General features: G+C 41.0%; 1 pseudogene across 1 annotated transcript; it reads right to left on the reverse strand.

The window, feature by feature from the left end:
- Positions 1-553: 553 nt before the first annotated feature.
- Positions 554-13,373, reverse strand: LOC309623649 (elongation factor 1-alpha 1 pseudogene; annotated as a pseudogene). Its single transcript has one exon. The product of its transcript is annotated as an elongation factor 1-alpha 1 pseudogene (transcript).
- Positions 13,374-16,786: the final 3,413 nt, after the last annotated feature.

Raw genomic sequence — 16,786 nt, forward strand, 5'->3', positions numbered from 1 at the left:
TTTATGACAATCAAGAACATCTGATATGATATGATTTAATATGATACGACAATAAAGAATTGGTTGATTTCCTCAACATCTAGCCTTGATGTAAAAGTCCACTTTATTTCCCTGGTAACTTCTGAGTTCAACTTCCCCGCTAATAATTTTAAAGTGAGAGTGGAAGAAGCAAGAGAAAGACAGGTGGTCTTTCCTCAAGGCTTGACTTTAACTACCTTGAGCCTCAGGGAGGCAGAGAGTGACCAACATGCCTTAGTTTCCAATTCTGTATTGTGGGGATTAGACCCACCCTCCTAAGACTGTTATAAGCATTTACTCAGATGGATGCACACAGGAAGCTTAGAACAGTATTTGGTGCATAGTAAGCCCCTCCCCCATAAAGTAACCATCACCATCAACATCATCATCATCATCATCATCATCATCATCATTGTATCTGCCCCCCTCCCAGGGCCTAGCACTGTGCTTCACACCTAGGGGTGCCTAGCAGATGCTTGTTAAATTGAATGAGCCTACTTGTTCAACTGGGTGTTTCTTTTTCTGTTGTTGTTGTTGTTGTTTTGTTTGGTTTGTTTTTGGCCACGCTGAGCGGCATGAGGGATCTTAGTTTCCCAACCAGGGATCAAACCCGTGTCCCCTGCAGTGGAAGCGTGCAGTCTTAACCACTGGACCACCAGGGAAGTCCCCTCAACTGGGTGTTAGAAGAGAATTTACTGTAACTATTTTTGCTAGAATATGGAACATTTCCAGGAAATTTGACTAGATTCCTTTTATTCATTTGCACCACACCTCTCAGAGATTCACAAAACACCCGTGAAGAGAGCTCGCAGAGTTAGGCAAGAATCCTGTCTCCCAGTGTTGCTAATCTGTAGGATTAAACCCTTGGGAACACTGCAGGGAATCTGAACCCATGTAACATAGGCTTGTGTTTAACCTATTGACCTGGGAAGGGCATGGATTTAAGAACCCTCCACACTTGCAAGCACCGGCTCAGAAACATGCTAGGGACTTTGATTTCCTCTGTTCTTTTCAGCCTAGCTTTTAAAGAATATAACCATTTTAAGAATGAAGAAAGCCATTTGTGACCCTGGATTATATCCACATGGCACTTAGTTTGTCTAAAAAAAGTTAACACCTTGACCTATGCATATCCAGATCTCAATACTACTTGGCATTCCTTTTTTATCCCTAGTCATTTTCCTTTCGCCTTCCCTAATGCATACCCTCAAATGTATCCACCTTTTTAATCTGACCTCTGTCTTTGTAAATCATAGCCAGTGTCCTTGTCCTGTAGACACAGGGAGAATAAAGGTTGTCATACAATAGCCTGCTGTCTTTTAACAGCATCCTAACATATGAGAAGTGCCGAAGTCTCATGCTAGGTACATGCAAAGCCATCAATAAATGTTAGTTCCCTAGTTTAAAGGAAGGAGTTTCCTAGCTTAGAGCAAGATGTTTCCTTGTTTAGAGGAAGAGTGTCCCTCTTTGCTCTTTCTAAAGTTAATCCTTCAACCTATACACTGAGTTGGTTCCTAACTATCTCCTCCGAGTCCTGTTGTCCTGTTGTCCCTATTTCTCTGTTTTCAGGAGATTCTCTTTTCTAATTCGTCCCCATGATGGTCTTTCTCCTCCAATCCTCATCTTCCTGCAGAGTTTCTATTTCAATAAAAACACCATCATTCCATCCAGAAATTTAGGGATTAGCTCTGATACATAATTTTCCATCACTGCCCCTCCTGCCCATGTTCAATCCATCTTTGCCAGTTTTCCTCCATTCCCTTCTCTATCTCCTCTGTCATTGTCCTAGTTCAGCCCATCAGTGGGATGGGGGTTTGTGGTTGAAAAATGGTGGTACAATGCTGCTTTGGTTTGTGCGTTAGTCTTAATTTAGGATATGTTCTGATAGTTTTGGGAAATGAATACATTTAGAATATGGGGGTGCAGAGTTGCAAAGGATTCCTTCATAATTCCACTCTCATTTTTAGGATTATTGCTATGACACTCTCACCTTTGGTCAAATAGCCTTGGAAAAAAGTCCCCCATTATAGGAGCTACATTTCCTTTGTAACAACTGTTTAGCAGACAGCAATGTTCCACTAAAGAAACACTATTTTCTTTATGATACTGATTATTTCATAGCTCCTTTTGCTTTCTGTGGGTGACAAGGCCCAGGATGTCATTCTTCAGTCTGGCGGATTTCAATACCAAACAAGCTTAACCACCATGGGCTGGCATAGCGAAACAAGAGTGGATTAGTAGCCAACTCACAGTTGTGGTGTTTCTGGGTGACCTACAGCAGTGTAACTTCAAATTTGGCACGTTTTTACTCACTCAGGAGCCTTCCTTTATCCCAGGGAAGTAAGTACTCAACCCAAAGGGCAGCAGGCAATAGATGAAAGGAAGTTAAGCCTCACCCAGTCAGGTCAGCCAACTGAGTGCTTCATGCTTCCAAGCTACCTTTAAAAAGCTTCCTAGGTATGTTAAAGCAAAATCATCTTTTCTCATTGTGTATTACTACACCCTTTTCATTATGTAAGGGTGTTTGAACTTGGTCTCTACATTATCTATATCACTGAAATGCTGATCATCATGCTGTTGCTTTCTCACATTTTTCCTAAAAGGACACAGTTTTCCTATTCTGGAGGCATTTGGAAGCTTGCAATAAAGAAAATCAAGGGCCGGGGTAATTGTCTAGTTTGCAGGCCAGAGACTCCTGAACTCCAAACTCGCTGTTCTGCTTCCCAGCTCCAACGCCCACTGCTGGCTTCCTAACTTTGACTTGTCCTAGGGAGTATTGAACTGTTGTCCACTGAGCCCTCTGGGTAAACCCTACACTTACCTAAAGACAGCACAGGATAAGACATCACCTCCACTCCTTCCATTTAACCTATATTTCTATCTTTGATCTTCCGATGGCTCTGCTACTAGTAACACCGCATTACTCTAATCATTTTAAACATTTCTGTGAATCAAAGTTTTCTTTCTGTTTAGAATTCTTTTTTAAAGGACAAGACCTTTGTGTTGTTGATTATTTCCATAGTACCTGGAAAACAGCTGATGCTTACTGAGTGACAGTTGATTTAAATTGCCCTCAATTTATTAACTGACAAGTACATACAAACAGCCAGAATAGAAGAGCCAGTCAACACAATGACATCACATGCCTTCTTTGAATGGCACTTAAAAAAAAAAAAAAAGAATGTGTAGAACTCAATTTGCAATGTCTTAACCCAGCTTTGGAAAACAGCCCCACCATCACCACTAGGAAAAAAAAAAAAAAAAAAAAAAAAGAGATGGTTGAAATTCACATCCATCCAGATTAGGCAAGAAAAGGAAGGGCTACTTTGCTTTCTTGCCCTTGTGCTGCCTCTTTTCATCATGAGTAATTCTATCCCTCTCTTATCTGATCATGCAGGGACACATTATCTCACTAGCAAATGAATGCACTGTGGAAAAACTCCCCAAATGCAAATGAACAGGAAGGAGTGCTGATAGTGAAGTTAAAGGAGCTCTCTTTTCCCCCTCCCACTGCCTGTGGATGGAGCAGTTATGGAGATTCTGTATCAATTCCACATCTACTTATTCAAACTTTGTCAAGATAAACCTTTTATCTCATTGTTCTGACGCTACAGAGAGGAGACAATTTACATGACAGTAATTATGTTGCTATATTTAGGAGTGTGCTCTCTGCCCATTTCTGGTAACTTGCTTTTATATAAAACACTGAATGGGCTTTTCAGAACTTGGAAGGTGTGTGTATGATGCTATTTAAAACATGACAGCTAGAAAGCAGTGCAAAATGGGTTGACTTTGCTCACCTCTGTAGCTTTGGGGGAAGATCACAAGAGGAATAATAGCTCTAAAGTTCCTTTTAAACAATGTGTATTATTAGAAGGAAGCTTCTCTAAATTTTATTGGCTTTCTCTTCTCCCCACAAGCAAACGAGTATTTTCATTTTTAATATATTGTATGGAGCTACCAGCAGTTTTTTTTTTTTTTTTTTAATCTGACATTGATTTATTTTTCTTCATCCCTTAGGTTAAAACAATGAAAAGAAAGAAACTAGTCTGTAGGACCAAACACTTTATATGAAACTTTGACTTCAGGGAGGCTCAAGTAGCATTCTTTCATTTGTTTAATGGTGCTGGTTGGTTTAAGCTTTTTTGCCTCGTCCAAACACACTGATGTCCCTGCCAGCTGGGAGTCTGTTGGCCCAGCTGCACTATGTCATGTCAAAAACCCACGGGCCTTCCTTCCTACCTGGTATCCACAGTTCCCAAAGGATTTAGTCAAGATAATACTGCCTCCCATTTTGAGCTGACCTCTGTGTGAGAGTTACCTAGTTTCATCGCATTTTAAGAGTGACTCCAGGATAATATCTTGGGAGCTTTACTAAATAGAAAGTCTAGTGTGCCCTGACCCTAAGCCATCTTTCCTCCATCTAAACTCTCAATCTCTAGTGATTCTTAGTCTTCCTAGAACCACCATGAAGTTGTCCACATTTCATGTCTTCTTTCTCTTTCACATTTCATTTTAGTTGCTGAGCTAAAGTCCTGAAATGGCATTTTCACAAATTCTCCTTTCACAACTAGAAATAACTATATCTCCTTTAGTCCAGTATATTACAGAACAGTATTGGGTTTTTAAAAATAAATTAAAACAGAAAAAACTTCAATTTAGGCATTCAATCAGTGATTTTCTTTATTTTCAATTTTTGTGTAGGGTGGGGAGCACGGAAGAGAGGGGAAAAAAACCCCAAAGTGTAACATTGCAGGAACAGTGTATATTTCATGTATTATAATAGAATTAGCATACTCCCTGATAAATTCCTCAAAATTGTGACCATGTTAGATTTCCAGTGGAGGTGGGAAATCTATAAAGCGGCGGAGCTTTGTAAATCAAACTTCTTTTTACTTGTACTCCACGTGCGCGTGACTTTGAAATGGTGTTTTTATTAACGACGTAGATCTGTCAGGAGGCATCCCTGCCGCCTCTGCACCAGCTCATTCCTCTCTTCCCTGTTTCCATTCTCTTCATCTTAGTCTTCACTCCTTCTTGTTTCTCACTAAACTTTCTTTTAATGGTTTTCAAAATTCTATGACAGATTTTTGGTCAAGCTGTTTCCATGAAAAAGTACTGATTTTTTAAAAGGAATACCTCACACACACACAAAAACAAATAGTTCACAAAACATTCTCCTTTCCTCCTGAAGCTTTTACGATGCATTATTATCACTAACTAGTCTTTTACTATTAAACTTAAATGGCCAATTGAGACCACCCATTCTGAGACCGTTCTTCTACCAATATTAAGAGCAGGCTGGCAGGTACTAGGGATAATATTCATTTAGTCTTCAGAGTCTTCCCGGCAGACTTGGTGACTGTACCAGCTCCAGCCACCTTCTCGTCCACTGCTCTGATGACACCTGTGGCAACCGATTGTCTCTTATCTCACAGACAGCAAAAGGGCCCAGAGGCGGATGGGCAGAGAAGCTATCAACACAGGTGGGCTTGTCAGGAACCACATCAACTCAGCTGCATCACCAGATGGCAAGAATTTGCGCCCAGAACAACAAGCAATCTTCTCCCTCAGCTCAGCAAACTTGCAAGCAATGTGAGCTGTGTGACAATTCAGCGCAGGTGTGTAGCCAGCCCTGATTTGGCCTGGATGGTTCAGGATCATCACCCGAGCCATGAAGCCAGCTGCTTCCACTGGTGGGTCATTTTTGCTGTCCCACCAGCCACACTGCCCAGGATGAACATCTTTGACAGACACGTTCTTGACACTGAAGCTCACACCGTCCCCAGGAAGAGCTTCACTCAAAGCTTCACGGTGCGTTTCAACAGAGTTTTTACTTCAGTTGCCTGGAGCAAAGATGACCACCATGCTAGGGGTGAGAACACCAGTCTCCGCTCGGCCGCCAGGGACAGTGCCAATACTACCAATTTTGTGGATGTCCTGGAGGGGCAGTGGCAAGAGCTTGTCAGTTGGACGAGTTGGTGGCAGGATGCGATCCCAAGCCTCAAGCAGCATGGTTCCACTGGCATTGCCATGTTCACAGGTGACTTTCCATCCCTGGAACCAAGGCATGTTAGCACTTGGCTCCAGCGTGTCGTCACCATTCCAGCCAGAAATTGGTACAAATGCTACTGTGTCGAGGTTGAGTCAATTTTCTTAATGTAGGTGCTGACTTCCTTTATGATTTCCTTGTATCACTTCTGGCCACAGAGTAGCTCAGTGGGATCCATTTTGTTAACACCAACAATTCGTTGTTTCACACCCAGTGTGGAAGCCAGAAGGGCATGCTGACGGTCTGCCCGTTCTTGAAGATCCCTGCTTCAAATTCACCAACACCAGGAACAACAATCAGGACAGCCCAGTCAGCAGGAGATGTGCCTGGAATCATGTTTTTGATAAAGTCTCTGTGTCTTGGGGCATCAGTGATGACACAAAGCTCACCTTCAGCTTACAGTTTATCCAAGACCCAGACCGTCTTGAAGGAGCCCTTTCTCATCTCAGCAGACTCCTCAAATTTTTTGATGGTTCTTTTGTCAATCCCACCATATTTCTAGGTCAGATGGCCAGCAGTGGTAGACTTGCCCGAATCTATGTGTCCGGTGATGACCATGTTGATAGGAGTCTATTCCTTTCCCATCTTGGCTTAGATTTAGCAGTGGTTTTCGTGACATCTGTGTTCTGGCAGCAAATCCAATGCTTCTTCCCTCTTTTTATTTCTTTAATTCCCATTTTTCTCCTTTTGACTTTGCCTTGCCTTCAGTGTGCACATTGGTCCTTAGCCCTCGGTGAACTAACACTTAACAGTTTCATGACCCTTAAACCACATCAAGAAAGTCACAAAAGGCTCCTCAAAGGATCAGGAAGAAATACTGCACCTATAAATACACACAGCTGACTTTCTAGGTCTCCTTCAATCATAACTTCAGCCTCAAAAAGCAGTTGAAAAGGCCCTCTAATTGTTTACAACATTTGTTAGAACCCTGGATGCAGTTTGGCCTGGAGGTGTGATTCTGATTTGGAAGTTTCCCAGGTGATTCTTGTCCACACCCAAGTCCCCACTGAGATCCTTCCCCAGACAGCCACTGAAGAACCAGAAATCACAATGAAATGCCATAGTCCGTACGAAGCTATTTCCACTGTAGAGAAAAACTGTGCTTCATGGGAAACTGCATTGTCTGCATACAGCACACCCTTCCCGTTACCAGATTCTAGCCTTCACTGTCCTTGAGCTATTCTACAACTTGTATGTTATAGGTAACTGACAGACATGCAAATGCTTCCCTGTCTGGTAGAGGTTCAATTGATTTCTCTCCACTCCCCCTGGAAAAAAACCCAGTTTTGTTCTATTTGCATTCTCATTTCAATATTCCCGATCTTTAAATGTCTCTCTTCAGATTCTCTTGAACCGGTTATAACATCTGTCGGTTCCGTCTTTGATTAATGAGTAGAATCAAATCTTTAACATGTACACATTTTTATATCTGTATGAGGGTCACGATTTTACCTTTCTATGAAAATTATCTTTTAACACCACTCTCCCCAGCCTTTTCTCATCATTCTTTTCCCACCTCTGATGGTTCGTTCAATGTATAAATCAGGTGATGGTGATTCAGCATTTGATGGGTATAAATAATTTTATAGGCACAACAGGCCATAATACTTTGGAGGTGGGGTGTCCCAGAAAATCTGGGATGTGCGGTTGCTGAACAATCTTTCTCATAGAACAATATACCTGGAAAGGGTCTTAGTTCCATCTAGTCTCCTTCACTATAGGAACTAGGCCAACCAAAGCCCAGAATATGGAGATTTTTTTCAAGATTGCACAGATTTTGAGTAGCAACAAAATTGAATTTGAACCCAAATCTGGCTAATTCCAGACTCCAAAGCCTTTATTACTACAGTCAATCTTTTCTTCCTAAAGTGGGCCTGACAATATGAACCTGAAGCTGACTGTAAGACTTAAAGCCAGCATCTAAATAGAAAAGCCTAACATCAATGCCACAGCAGGCCCTCTGTGCTCTCTCTCAATGCCTGAAATGAAATGACAAAGCAAATGGCACCACTCCTGCGTCTGACTGGTCAACCAGTCTCCTTAATTCGTAGGCACACTTCACATGTCATTTATCCTCCCACGGTGCTGAAGCACGTAATAAATGCTCGATAAAATGTTGTTGAATAGACCTGATTGGAGTAGAACTAGCAGAGACGCAAAGGACCCACAGCTGATTTCAAACAAGGCAGCTTTAACTAGAGAGCGCGAAGGACCCAGCCTGTTCTTTTCATCCCAAGTTGCACCCTAATCCTTCTGTGAACCATACACTCTAAAAATAACCCAACCAGGTTTGTAGTGAATAATTTATAATCTAGAACAATTATTATAACTAAATACCCTGACCCACTTTTTGCTGGAAACTCATGGTACATTCCGATCGACATAGGAGTACTGTCAGAAACGCTTTGGAGTGAATGATAGCCTACTTTAGGAAATCAGTAGCTGCACTTACATTGGTTGCGCTTCCTTCCCAGGTCGGTTTTCAGTTCGGGCGGATGACGCAGGGCGGTATTAACAAAGGCGCCCTATAGCATGGATGCCTGAGAGCTCTTTAAACTGTGTGCTAACAATATTTTTATATACTCTGTCTTTCCCTCACCTTCCCGGCCCCCGCCCCCCCAAGCTGTTTCCTTCGCTGCCTGAGCTGTTTGGCCCTGTCTGAACTGCTGCTGCTGAAGCCTTTTCTGGCAGGTTGCCCAGGGAGCAGCTCTCCTGTCGATTCCGCCTCTCTCCAGGAGTTGCCTGCCTTCGGTATAATGGGCAACATTGAAAGCCGCAAGGCGTTCGGTCGACAAGGTCAGAGTGCCTTTCATTCCCGCAATAATCAACCAGTGTAGCTCTTCCTCAGACCTGGGGAGAGAGAAGATAGAGGTCAAAAGAGCAATTACATTTCACATTGACTCCAGAAAAGGCTTGGATCACAAGACTAAAAAGCAAAACGGATTCTCGCTTCATTCTGTTCCATTCTCTTTCTGGTCATCTTTGTTATTAACACTAGCCTGAAACCATAACAAGTTTTAGCTTGATGACGTGCAAAGCGCATTTTCCGCCTCCAGATGAGATCTTTCTTCTTAGACATTTACCACTGTCAGCATATTGCAAAAGAATGCAAATGAGCTGCAGGATCTATAACCAGAGACAGTAAGCAAAGGCCATTAATTATGTTTTTAAAAAATGTTAACCCTAGCAGACTGTATAACAAGCAATTGTGCTAATTTCAATCTGTAATCAGTCCCTACATTAGCATAACTTTATTTATTTAGCATTAAGGCAACAATTTAGAGAATATAATTTAGTTGGAAACGTCAGTAATTTTGCAGTGGCAGATTGTTGTTACAAAGCTACCTCTATTTGACCTTACAGCTGCCAGGACTAATTACTTTAATTGCATTAATTGCACTGACCATTCTGGTGTTTAGTGTAGTTGCTGTTTCTCTTTAACCACTGAGCAAATCAACCAGGCTGAATTCTCAGGAAAATGGGCCAATGTTTTCTTCTAAATCTTTTTTGATTCTTTTCTGACTTTTGAGACGCCAGATAAATCAGAGATGATCAGTGCTCTCACTGAGATCAAGAATTTTGAGGAAAGCCCATGAAAGGGAAAAAAAAAATATCTGTGTTTCTTAACTGAACTTTATTGCTCATTGCTGACTCGATTAAAATACAATCATTTTACTAACTACCAAGAAGCATTTAAAAGATGGTGTGGCAGGTTGACAGTAAGTTAAAAGTCCCTCATTTCACACTTTGGAATGAAAACATTTCAGGTTATTTTTTCAGATAACTGAGATTACTTTGCTCAACAACTTGGATTGCTAAAATATTCTATTATAAATATAATGATACATATCTATCTGCTTTGTAATAATAATAGCCAACAATAGCCAGTGCCTGCTATTATTCCAGGCACTGTTTTAGACACTTGACATGTATTTATTCATTTAATCCTCTCAAAAATCCTATAAAATATGTATTATTATTGTTGTTGTTGTTATACATAGGAAGTAATGTAATTCATGGCAGAGCCAGGATTCAAATCTAGATATTTGGCTCTGGAGCCTCTGAGCTTGACCTTGAAGCTAGATCACTTCAGAATTAGATCAAATTCTTCCTACAATTCTGCTACACAAAATTGATAAAACAGCTTTCCTCCTAAGTCCTGGCTCGCTGTCTCTGGTTCCTCATATTTATACGACAGAGCTTCAGTTTGGCAAAATTCCTCTTGGAAGTGAGGCGGCCAGATCTGATTAAAGTCTTAACACTCTCAATGTGTGCAGTACTTCTTCAGGCTAAGTTCTACTCATCTCCAAGCTTTCAGCCCCTATATCATGTCCTTGGGGATGCTTTCCTTGACCCCTCATCTTATTATGAGCTCTGGTGGGACGATGAACGTTTCTTTCTTAGCACTGACACCCTTCAATTCAATATTTAATAACCCCCAATTAACACAACATTGTAAATCAACCAAACTTCATTAAAAATAAAAAAATTAAAAAAAATAATTGGGCTTCCCTGGTGGCGCAGTGGTTGAGATCTGCCTGCCAATGCAGGGGACACGGGTTCGAGCCCTGGTCTGGGAAGATCCCACATGCCGCGGAGCAACTAGGCCTGTGAGCCACAATTGCTGAGCCTGCGCGTCTGGAGCCTGTGCTCCGCAACAAGAGAGGCCGCGATAGTGAGTGGCCCCCGCTTGCCACAACTAGAGAAAGCCCTCGCACAGAAACGAAGACCCAACACAGCCATAAATAAATAAATAAATAAATAAATAAATAAAATTTAAATAAATAAGTAGAGCAAATAATTAAAAAAAAAAATTAATAACCCAGATACCCTGCCTTTAATAGGGCAAGGAGGAGTGGTACTGTCCATTTCCAATAGTTTTACTATTAACTATTCAATCCCACAAAAAAGCACAAAAAAAATCCACAAAACTCCTGATTCCATTAGGTTTGAGATGTATATTCCCATTACCTGGTGTCCACAGGATGAGATACATGAATGGCTTCTATCATTTTTTTTTTTTTTTCAATTCCTCCCCAGCTCCTCAGCAGGTGTGGAGCCCTCATTCTGGATTTTCTGATGAGTAATAAACCTTTGGACTTTATCCCTTCCTCCATGTCCCCTTTATATCCAGCTATTATAACCCATGATTCTGGCAAACCTGGATTCTCCCTGTATTAAACATACCCCAACTTTCTGTGTCCATGACTAGGTTCACATGATTGTTCCCCGCCCACATTCTCCGCTCCCCCATCCCATCTGCTTTTTGTTTTCACAGAAGATCTGTGAAATCCTCATACAGCGTATCCATATCTTTTCTAGAGCATCTGCAATGGGTTATTCCATCAGTTCTATCTCCTTAGCCTTTACCTCCTTTCTCTGACCCTCTGCTCGGCCTCCCTTCAACCCTTCATCATCTCTTGTAGGGACCATTGCAGCAGTGGCCCAGCTTCTGGCTGATCCCATCTCTGTCCTTTACACAGCTGCGTCCCCTGTGGACAATCATTCAGGAGCTCCCTGCCTGGCATTTAACACATTTTGTTTTCAGTCCTCAGGCACATCTGCCAGGCATCTTTACATTTTGAATCTGAAGGTTGTTCTTCTGGTAGAGAAGACAGAGCAAAACAGGAGCTGAGTAATTCTATTTTCTCTTTGTCTTGTTACCATTACATCATAATCTCTTAGAAATATGACTAACACTTCCTTGTCCTTTTTTGCTCCCTACACATTGGTAAAAGTCATTCTTTGTTATCCCTTTTTTCCCCTAGCAAAATTGAGCTTATTTTTTACCTTATTCTTTATGACACTACTCTTCTAGGTTTGTGCTATTGTGTTGCTTTGGTTCTTGGCTACAAGTTCTTTAATGTTTCAAACGTGCTTTTAAAAATCTGAGCTCAAAGGAGAGTTCTCTGAGCAACCATATCGATTTCTGTAGTTTTTCTTCCATACTCGGCTTATTTTTATTACATAGTTAGAATTTCATTTTCTACTACTGATGGACCTATCTACACCCTTTTAGAAAACCCTCTGGTCAAGAGACTAAACATATATTTTCTTTGAACTTTTTGAAATTTGCTTTTCCATAGTCTTGAATGCATGTCAGATACTGATGAACATTCCTGGCTTTTGCTCATTTGAATTCTGAGAAGCTCTCATTTTCTCCCAAGGTTCTCAGCACTTTGTTCTAAACCTGCCCTATCTTGAAGATCAGAATCAAGTTTAGAGGAACTGTGTCCTTCAGATCCAAGCTGACAATCTACATCTCTTGATCTGCTGAGTTGAAGACCTCTGTCCCCAGAGGCAGAGAAACACCCAAACTCCACACTGCCTAATGATGATGGGTAATCCTACCAAGATTTGGCTCCTGTGCACAGGCTCTAGGAAAGAATGACAGAGGAATAGGAGTGGTGGCAGCCTCAGGAGAGGTACCCAGCCTCATTCGCAGGAGGGGAGGCCACCAGGTCAATCCCTTATCTAAAGTTATTGAATGCCATCTTCCTTTGCGCAGAGGTGTTCCTCTGAAGATACAGAGTGGAGATGGTAATGCAGAGGCGGTAAGGGAACTAACATGGGGGAAATGCAAAACGTAGTACAGAGTGTGGAGGTGGAGAAGTAACAGCTATTGAAACTCTTGTGTGCCAGGCACTGTGCTAGGTACTTACATACACCCATCATTTATTCCTCCCAATACCATTTTTAAATATGTGGAAATTGAAACACATTAAATACCATTTTTAAATATGCGGAAATTGAAACACATTAAAAAAATTGACTGTCTTCTCTAAGTCACAGGACAGGGGATGCAGAAGCCAGGAATTAAACCTAGATCTGAGGATGAGAGGGTAATACAACAAAACAAAACCAGAAAATTAACAATGCATTGCTAATACATATATTACAAAAGTCATGACCTTATAAAGAAGATATATGTACAAATCAATGCCTGTTATGATAAACCTCAAGAAAATATCTATAATATTTTGTTGCACATTACTAATAATTTTGATGTATATAAGTAGAATTTTTATCATATCCATTTTCTTGAAAAATATAACCTTTATTTCAATATTTTTCCTAGGCAGAGTTTTTTTGTTTCCTTGATTTTTGTTTGTTTGTTTTAGTTTTAAAAGCTATTGGTGAAATTTCTTGTGAAAATAAAAATGAAATAACACCACAGTGATAGTCACATAATTTGTGATCCTTAAAGGAACTAGTCTTCTTGGCACATAACTGTCGGCTACACATATAAATGTTCTTTGGAAAGTCTCTCCTAGATGTTAATGGAAATATTGATTTTCCCCTCTTTTTTATAACATCTATTTACCATGCTACCTCCTCATCTCCATTCTGAGCTATGGTCTCTTAAGTGTCTGTGTCAGAGGCAAGTGCCAAAACCAAGGTGACTAAGCTGGTGTCAAGCCAGTTGCAGAAACAGAGAGAAGACTTAACTAATGGCACAGATCTTCTAAGTCAATGGACCCTGTCTCCCCTAATTTCATTATCAATTCACCACAGGAATCTGACAGAGTCAGTATGTTAAGTGAAATTCAAAAGCTCAAAAACGAAAGGGAAAAAAAAAAAAAATCCAATCTCAGAGTCAGGTAGAAACATCATATTTCAGAGAAAATCTTTAGTATTGATTTATAGCTGCAGACTCTTGTCCAATGGTTTCCTCTTTAAATTAAGAACACTAATGATTTCCCATCCTGAAATTAATAAGCCAAAAGCTGCACAAATTCAAAAAAGGCACTGATTGTCGTACTTCAACCAGGAAGTGCCAATAAGTGGATGCCCAGCCTGTTCCCTTCAGTGACTGTTGTTGATGACGCACTATAGCGCCTTGAGAGTCACTTGCGTCCTTGGGAGGCGTTCTTGTGTATGCCGAGAGGCCATAAATTTGAGATGGAACATCCTGTTTGTTGAGGCTTCTGTGCATGCAATCCAACTGCTCTCTGATAAACAGATTTGTTTGGGAGAGAAGTTCCTGCCTAAGTAGTTTGGAGACTTAATTGTGCTCGTGGAAAGGCGACACAGATCCCACGTGGAGACAAGCCAGGCAGTCTGGGGCATGTGCAAGGCACAGAATTAGTTCCAGAGGTGGGACAGCCACAGAGACTTGAAACAGAATTGAAACCAGAAAAAAGGAAACAGTTGTTTGTGGGGAACAGGAAATAGATAGTAAGAGGAAATCGACATAGAGTCATTTTCGTACTGAGTATTTTTATTTACCCTGTGCTGTTGTATGCCATCTTTGTAAGCCATGTTAAATTATTTTAAAAATAATGTGGGAGTATGATTGAACAAATGAAGTCTCTTTAGAACATTTTAAGTTAGTTGATTAGGAAAAAAAAAGATTCAGAAACCTTCCCAATGTTCCCTAAAGGAAAAAAAGGGCAGCTTATATTCCTACTTAATTATCTGTTTTTACAAAAGTAAGTTGATTGTATTAAAATATTGGAGTCCTCTGCAACTACCTTGGAATTTCTTTGGGGGGGGGTAAGTCTACCATTTTGATTGGTCCATACATTAAAGAGATTTACATTTTTTAAATGCACGCTCCTGCAGCCTTCTGTTATACATCTGTTATGGCGGGACTTCCTTGGTGGTGCAGTGGTTAAGAATCCTCCTGCCAATGCAGGCCACACAGGTTCAAGCCCTGGTCCAGGAAGATCCCACATGCCGCGGAGCAACTAAGCCTGTGCCCCACAACTACTGAGCCTGAGCTCTAGAGCCTGCGAGCCACAACGACTGAGCCCGCGTGCCACAACTACTGAGCCTGCGTGCCTAGAGCCCGTGCTCCACAGCAAGAGAAGCCACTGCAGTGAGAAGCCCGCGCACCGCAGCAAAGAGTAGCCCCATTCACTGCCACTAGAGAAAGCCCGTGCACAGCAACGAAGACCCAACACAGCCAAAAGTAAATAAATAAAATAAATAAATTTATTAAAAATATATATATATCTGTTATAGCATTTTTCTTTGTAATGATTCACTCATATGTTGTCTTGCCCACCAGACTGAATTCCTGGCGGGATCGCAATGTCTCCAGCACCTACAAGGGTACCTAGAACAGAGAAGACATGCAGTAGATACTATCTGGGGATTAATATTAAATAATACAATGTAACTAATTTGTAGGATAGTTACAAGAATTAAATGAGATAACATAAAAATCCAACACGTGTCTGAATCACAGTAGGAACTCAACAGTTAGTTCTCTACCTCCTTCTTTGAACTAAAGGAAAAATATTCTTTAATTTTTAAAGCAGTGTAGAATACTAAATACCAAATTTCACTTGATAAGAAATATGTACTCTGTAGAACTTAGTTAGCTCATGAAAATAAACATATTTAGAAATTTAAGGCCCAGGCAGATGGATGGGAACAGAAAAACATTGGGAAACAAAATTTGGCTTCTTTCCTCACAATGCTTCATGTGGAAAATGGCCATAGGGAAATGTTGGTCTCCCTTCTCCTACAATCTCTTATCAGTTCCTGGAACTAACCTGGATCTTTTTTCCATCTTGGATGAACCCCCAGGCCCCAAGACCAGACTAAGGCTTGGCCACTTGAAGGGAGCGGTAGGAAATTTGGTGCCAACAGCTCAGATCAATATTTCCTCAGACTGAGTCACTCATTGCTCTGCACAAATTTCATGGCTGAGATGTCTTCTGGACTCTCCTACCCCAGAATTACCTGGCATTTGCATCTTGCAGACAGACAAGCTCTTTGCTCTAAAGTTGGCTGCTGAGGAATAGCTCTACAGGTGTTATAAGGAGAGGAAGGCTTTGTGAAAGAAAGTACAGTATAGATAAATGGCAGCGGGTGGGGAGGGAGGCACTGTGCAACTAAAAGGTTTTTAGTCAGTTGTTAAGGACAAGCTATGACTTTGGCCTTCTAGGAAGAACGATTTCCCGTATATGGTAAACCTTGAGATTTGCCAGACAATCTATATGCTGGTTAAAAAATATCCGGTATGAAGCAAAGGTGAAAGAGATAGTAATTACTGTGTCCACAAGTAGTCTTGTCTATTCTTGTGAAAATGACCATTAGGCTACACTGTATTGCCTTTGTGGTTGGTTTCCATCAGACCATAACTAGCTACAAAAGAGTGAACAAAGGATGTCCCTTTCCGAAAACAATGTCTACCATTTCAATGATTTCTAAACACGTCTCTCTCTCTCTCCATCAACCTTCTAATCTCTTTAAATTGCTAGTGAGAAGGGCTTTAACACATCCAGTTAGTGATTCTTAGTTCTTGGATTGTAATTCGAAGATGAGCAGTGCCTCTGATCACTTAGAAGAGATTTTGGAAGGAACACCTATAATGAGACTTAAAAATAAACAGCATCTTTTTACTGTGGTCTCTGTCTGCCATTGAGACATACGTGTCAGTGGACTTACTGATGGGAACAGCATGGAGCTGACTCTACTTATGAGCGATCTGTCTGCTTACTATTTCAAGAGGGAACTGAACAACTTTCTGTTGAATTCTCCTTTTCTGTGTCAACAAAACTCTCTGGTCATCTACAGTTCTTCATTTCAAGAAATGGGGCATATTTGAGACTCTGAGGTCTTTGCAGAAACCAGAAAAGAAATGAGCCTCAGAACGTGAGTCAGGCATCAGCACTGACCTCAGCGTTTTCCTTAAAAGGCAATGCTCCACTATGACTCTGAAAAAAGGGCTCAAAACACTTTTGGCCTCCAGAGTAGCCAATC

The sequence above is a fragment of the Balaenoptera borealis genome (genome assembly GCF_965194805.1).
Source record: "Balaenoptera borealis genome assembly, chromosome: 2".
Taxonomy (NCBI): Eukaryota; Metazoa; Chordata; class Mammalia; order Artiodactyla; family Balaenopteridae; genus Balaenoptera; species Balaenoptera borealis.